This window comes from Poecilia formosa, unplaced genomic scaffold, assembly GCF_000485575.1.
Source record: "Poecilia formosa unplaced genomic scaffold, Poecilia_formosa-5.1.2 Scaffold225, whole genome shotgun sequence".
NCBI lineage: Eukaryota > Metazoa > Chordata > Actinopteri > Cyprinodontiformes > Poeciliidae > Poecilia > Poecilia formosa.
In genome coordinates, this window is record NW_006800164.1 from 193,633 (window position 1) to 199,897 (window position 6,265).

A 6,265-nucleotide genomic window follows, 5' to 3' on the forward strand; every position below is an offset into this window, starting at 1 on the left:
TTTCTTGCGCGGCCGGTACTAATTGGTCCACGGACCGGTACCGGGGGGGCACTACTTTAAATGATCATTTGTATTATTTTGGCTGATATTATTATACATTAAATAAGCAAATAATCAAATCAATATAGTCTACTAAAAGCACAATAAAAAACTTAATCATAGCAAAAAATGTTACTATATCAGGGTCTGCTGTGTTTCTCTCCTAATCTATTCTGTCTAGTATCACACTGCGCCACGATGGACACTTTTTTTAAAATTGCCTGTGTTCATCCTCACTGACGTTACTCAGTCTGGGATTTGAATTTAGCTGATATTTATATTTTTTAATTAATTTTTTAATATATTTTTTAATTAATAAATATTTCCTGTGTTTTATTTTGGTCATTATTGTTACACTTAGTGTTGATATGTTTGTGTTAGGCGTGTCTATCGGACATTTATAGAAATACGGAACAAATCGCGTCCCGTATCGGTTCAATATGGGACGCAACATTTAACAGCCAAATACAGGACGATTCCGTATTTTAAGGGACTAGTGGCAACCCTACTTGTCACCAACTTCGTTCGGAACACGAAATCAATCAATCAAATTTTATTTGTATAGCACATTTCAGCAGCAAGGCATTTCAAAGGCAATTAAAATAAAAACAGCATGTGACACTGAAAAAACTGAGAAAGCAAAAGACATTTTGAAAAAGATTAAAAAAGATAAAAGCATTAAAACCCGCACCCCTTTTAGGACTTCAGTTAGATATTGTTTAACTGTCGTTTAACGGGGGCTCTAACCCTCTGGGACTTTAGTCAAAAACACCGTTTGACAAGGACTCCAACCTCTAGGTTTTTAGTTGAAATGTCATTTATCTTTCTATTAGAACAAGTGGAACAACCGTACACGACGCTTTTACACGACATAGACTTTCTGCCCCTTGAAGCTGGATCAACAAAAGTAAAAGGGGTGCATTTACTTTTTGACCGCCATCGGCATTGCGTGACGTTTTCACTTACGTCATCTGAAATCCACCAATACTTTGGGCCACATCTAGTTACCAAACCCAAAAAATACACATTAGTGACCATTAAGTGCCTGAAACCATAGACATTAATACGTAGACGCCTCATGGAGCGGGTCGGCCCGTTGCAGCGATACGTAATCGCGTCCGCCATATTGAATGTGGCATCTCTGCCAGTAGNCTTTTACCGTTTCAGTCGTGTGATCGGACATTACAGACAATAACGTAGCAAGTTCGTACCATAGCTAAATTATTTTAAGTAACTTGGATTGAAAAAATCTGCGAGACTGTTTTTTTTTATACTGCGAGACTGTTGTCTATGGACCCCTAAGATGGCGCTGATACCCCTCCGACTAGAGCAGTGACGTCACGCTCCAAAGCTCTATTGTGCAAAGAGCCAGTTGCGCAATATGTCAGTTGTTTGGGATTCCCCTCTGTTTTTACGTCGCCGCGCTTTCTGATTGGCTACCGGTCACATTCAACAGGTTATATTCTCGTTCCCAGTCAGGGAAAACCACACAGGCTGTGATAAAAGGGCAAAGACAACCCAAATTGGGTATATTCAGGCTATAGCGGGAACACCAACATGCAGAAGCCTTATGTGACTGTTCATTCCCCTAATTGTGCTTGACGCCTGACAACTATTATAATTCTCTAATTCATTCATCAAAAATTAGAGGACAAAATAACTCGGTATTTTACCAACCATATTATAAAATATGTAAAATGCAAAGCTTTAATGAAGTACTTGGGTATTAGATTGTCTATATATGTACATTGTCAATATACGTGATAAAAGAGAAAGGGATGCCTTTCCTTGCTACAGTATCACTAGATAAACAGGTCAGGAAAAAATTAATTAAGAAAAAAATATGGAGGGAGAGGAAAGTAGTTCAGTTATGCTAGCTTGTCTTTGACAACCTAAACATGTAGATGTGGTGTGGAATTCTGTTTGAGTTCAGTTAGAAAATAAAAGGCGAGTTAAACACCAACTCTGACAGATCATCAGTACAGCAGGTGTTTAATGAGCTAATAGCAGCGGTAGCTAATCTACCACATTGATCACTCATTAATAATCGCAAAATAAACATCAAGCCATAAAAACATAAAACTGTGATGAACTGAATATTCAGTTTTTTGTGGGGATATTATTAGTACTATTATTATTATTATTACAATTATTAAAAACAATAGCAATAACAATATTAAACTATAACTTTGTCATTATAATTTATTCATTTCTGTAGAATAATTAATCTAACCCTTGCTATTGTTTTTAATTATAATGACTTTGTTATAATTTTATATTATTATTGCTATTGTTTTTTAATAATAATAATAACAATAATAATAACAATAATACTATTATTAAAAACAATAGCAATAAAAATATTAAATTATAACTTTGTTATTATTGTTATTACTGTCATTAGCAATACTACTAATAATTATCAATATAATAAATAATAATAATTATTATTTGATTATTATTATTTATTACATTGATTAACATACTAATATATTAATATTCATATTAGGATTGCTATTATTATTACTAAGAACAATAATAATAATTATAAACAAGTTAACATTTTCTTCTATCATCCATCTATTATCTAATGTGCACAAAATCTTTTTGTACTGTGGGAGGAAGCCGGAGCACCCGGAGAGAACCCACTCATGCACATGGAGAACATGCAAACCCCATGCATAAAGAACCCAGGCTTTGATACAAACCCAAGACTTTACTGCTGCAAAGCAACAGTGCTACCCACTGTGCAGCCCTGATGTTTTATTTTTGATATTTTATTGACACCCAAGGAGAATTTAGATTTCAGAATTTAGAGTCATGAATTCAGACTGTGGCCAGGAAGCCGGAGCATCAGAGAACAAAGGAGATGATTGTTGATTTCAGGACAAACAGGAGGATTAAATCAAACCCCATTTCCATCATGGGAGAAGAAGTGGATGTGGTTGAAGAATATAAACACTTCAGTGTTCATCTGGACAACAGACTGGACCGAGACACAACAGTGAAGCGTCAGTGGACAACTCCGCACCTCTCCTCACCCGAGTGTCCAAGACATACGGCCACAGATCCGATGAAACGATGACAACGTCGATCATCGAACTGTGGCCTAGGGTGTCCCAGTGCCAAGTCCACATATGTACACCCTTATGCCTGAACATGGTGTCCGTTATGGACAGTCCATGACGAGCACAGAAGTCCAACGACAGAGCACCACTCGAGTTCAGATCGGGGGAGCCGTTCCTCCCAACCACGCCCCTCCAGGTCTTACTGTCATTGCCCACGTGAGCATTGAAGCGCCCCCAGCAGAACAAGGGAGTCCCCAGGAGGGGCACTATCCGGTACCCCCTCCAAGGACTTCAAGAAGGGTAGGTAATCTGAACCGTTGTTCGGTCCGTCAGCACAAACAGTCAGAACCCGTTCCCCCACCCGTAATGGAGGGAGGCTACCCTCTTGTTCACCAGGGTAAACCCCAACAACGTACAGGCGCCGAGACAGGGGGCAACAAAGTATGCCCACTCTTGCCTGGCGCCTATCATCATGGGCAACTCCAGAGTGGAAGTATGTCCAGCCCCTGAGTCTTCCCCGGGGAAGACCCAGGACACGCTGGACTAAGTCTCTTGGCCGGCCTGTGAACACCTTGGGATTCCCCCAGAGGACATGGTACAAGTTGCTGGGGAGAGGGAAGTCTGGACCTCCCTTCTTAAGCTGCTACCCCTGTCAGTCAAGAAGGTGGACAGCAAGAATTGTAAGTTCGACGTTTGGGTGGATATTTGCCCTTTTCGGCATTACATCTCTTTTCTTCACTTCCGTTTTCTTCTATGATGGACTCTCCCAGGGTAAAGTCTTCAGACAGATCTGTCTGAAGACTCATTTCAGATTTATCTGTCTGAAGACTCACACAATACCCTGCTGAATCATAATAATAAACTCCCCAAGATGAGGAAGTTTGCTGTTTGGAAAGACTGGAGATATTGTTCCCTTCTGCAGTGTTCGATCCAGGGATATTGTCTTCCAACGCCTTTTTACGGTCTGAAAACTCAGAGCAAACTTCCCCATCCGGGGAGTTTTTCCTGGTCAGTTTGCTTTTGAGGTTTGAAGTTTGCTTCCTACTCTTGGAAGGATTGAAAAGATATTCATCAAAATCATCATATTCTGAGTCAGGACACTCGTCTTGAGAGATCAGTTTCTTCTCCGAGTACACTTCCCCAGCCGGGGAAGGAAGGAAAAGGTATGAATCAAACTCATCATACTCGATCTTGTCCTTGTGACTATTAATATCAAAAGTAATTCCAGGGAGTACTTTGTTTAAGACTTTCCTCACTCCTGTAGTTATCAGATAGCCTGTGGCAAACGTCAGAGGAAAAAACATGGTGGCTGCAATTTCTGCCATTCTTAAAGTCCTTGAAAAGTGGTAATTTAGTGGTAATTGTCCAAGAGCTACTTGTATATAACCTGTTTTGAGATCCAAGCATTTAGAACTTCACATGTTCTTTGATCTATGACATAGATCTATGTCATAGATGAGGTCATAGCTACAATGAGTACCTCATTGTAGCTATGACATACATAGCTACAATGAGTTCTGTAGTTCTGGGGCAATGTCTTGCTTCTGATCGTTGCTAGGGAAATGGTCAGATCAGTTCTGCATGACTTAAACTGTTAACCCTTTGCAACTGCGTCACTTAATCATTCGAGGCGCCATGACAGACTTCAGAAGGGTATATTTCAGGAGTCTAGGGATTAAAACAGGGATTTTAATGGTTAAATATTAAGTTTAGAATGACAATGGTATATTAATACCATTAATTTAAGTAGGATTTTTCATCATTCTATCAACTTTAAAATGTTGAATCATACTTGACTTAAATATCTTAAAAGTAAACTGAAATTTAACTTAAAAACATTTGCTGATGCTGCTGTTGTAAAATGTGACAAGAAACTTTGCTTGATTGGAGAAGTGCTACAAATAAATAATTTTGGTTTAATAATTTTACACGTTAGCATAAAAATAGAATAAAGAAAGATCCCAAAGAAATGGTGCTGCCGCTCCATATTTGATGGGTTGTAAACGACCCACTTGAATACATTTGTTCTGTACGGTGCAGAAACGTAAACAATAGACAGAACGTAATGTCTTCCACCTTTTTCTATGTAACTGAGAGCTTGACACCAACAGCAGCACAGCGTCAGCAGCCCACATTGCTGATAGCCGGGAAGGAGACAAATGAGTCCATTTCTATGCTTTGCTGTAAACTGGTTATGAGTTTGTTGGTTTTTCACTTTTCTTGTATTTTAACCATTAAACCGACTGGTAAACAAATGTTTATGTCTGTTTTTAAAAGGATAGTAGCTTCTCTCTTATGTCTCCGTCAGATGAGCAGCGTTAGCAGCTTTTGGTGACATTATTATTAATAATAATTAGATTGTTTTTGAATACGATGCAGGATTTAAAATGAACTGATGAAGATGGTCTATGTGTCTAATCTGGCCGGGGAGAGATGTCTGCGGTTCCCTTCTGGGCCTGTTACCCCATCAACCCGATGTGGAACATTAGCTGGGCAAATGCCTTTCCATGCAGTTCAGCTTGATTCTTATCTCCCTTCAGTTGCTCTGTCTGAGGTTTCTCCCATTGACCTCGGTTTCTCCGGCAGGATTTCAACTGGGACAATCGGCAAACAGAAAAAGTTGTGAACAATGAGATTGATTTTCTGGTCTCTGGGTTCCTTGAGGGTTATAACCTGCTTGTAGCTTCGTTCACTGACTGCAGTGAACAAAGGCTGTCAATCTGTGTTGGCTAATTTCTTCGTTATTGACTTTGGCTCAATTAAGTTTCTTACGTATACATTGCAAATGGTTTTTATAGTTGATCATGTTGCTTCTCATGTCTCATTTCTTTTCTTCCTTCTATAATGTAAAGGACCTTCACATTATAGGAGGTCTTGCATGTAAAGGTCTTGTTTAGGTCATTTGATTAGCCCTACATCCCTAAGAAAATGAAAAAGTATGGTGTTAGAGAATTTACCCTTTTATGGTGCCAGTAATGTCGGAACTAATAGTAAAGACTTTATATTTTGATTTAGTGACGTAGTTATGTTACTAGTACCCCCACACCACTAGAGGCAGTAGCAGACCCGAAAAGATGCAACTAAGGAGCAGAATTAAAAGTACAGTGAAGGCTACAGAATTTAAGAACTGTGAGCTGCAATAAAGCTCACAGTTCTTA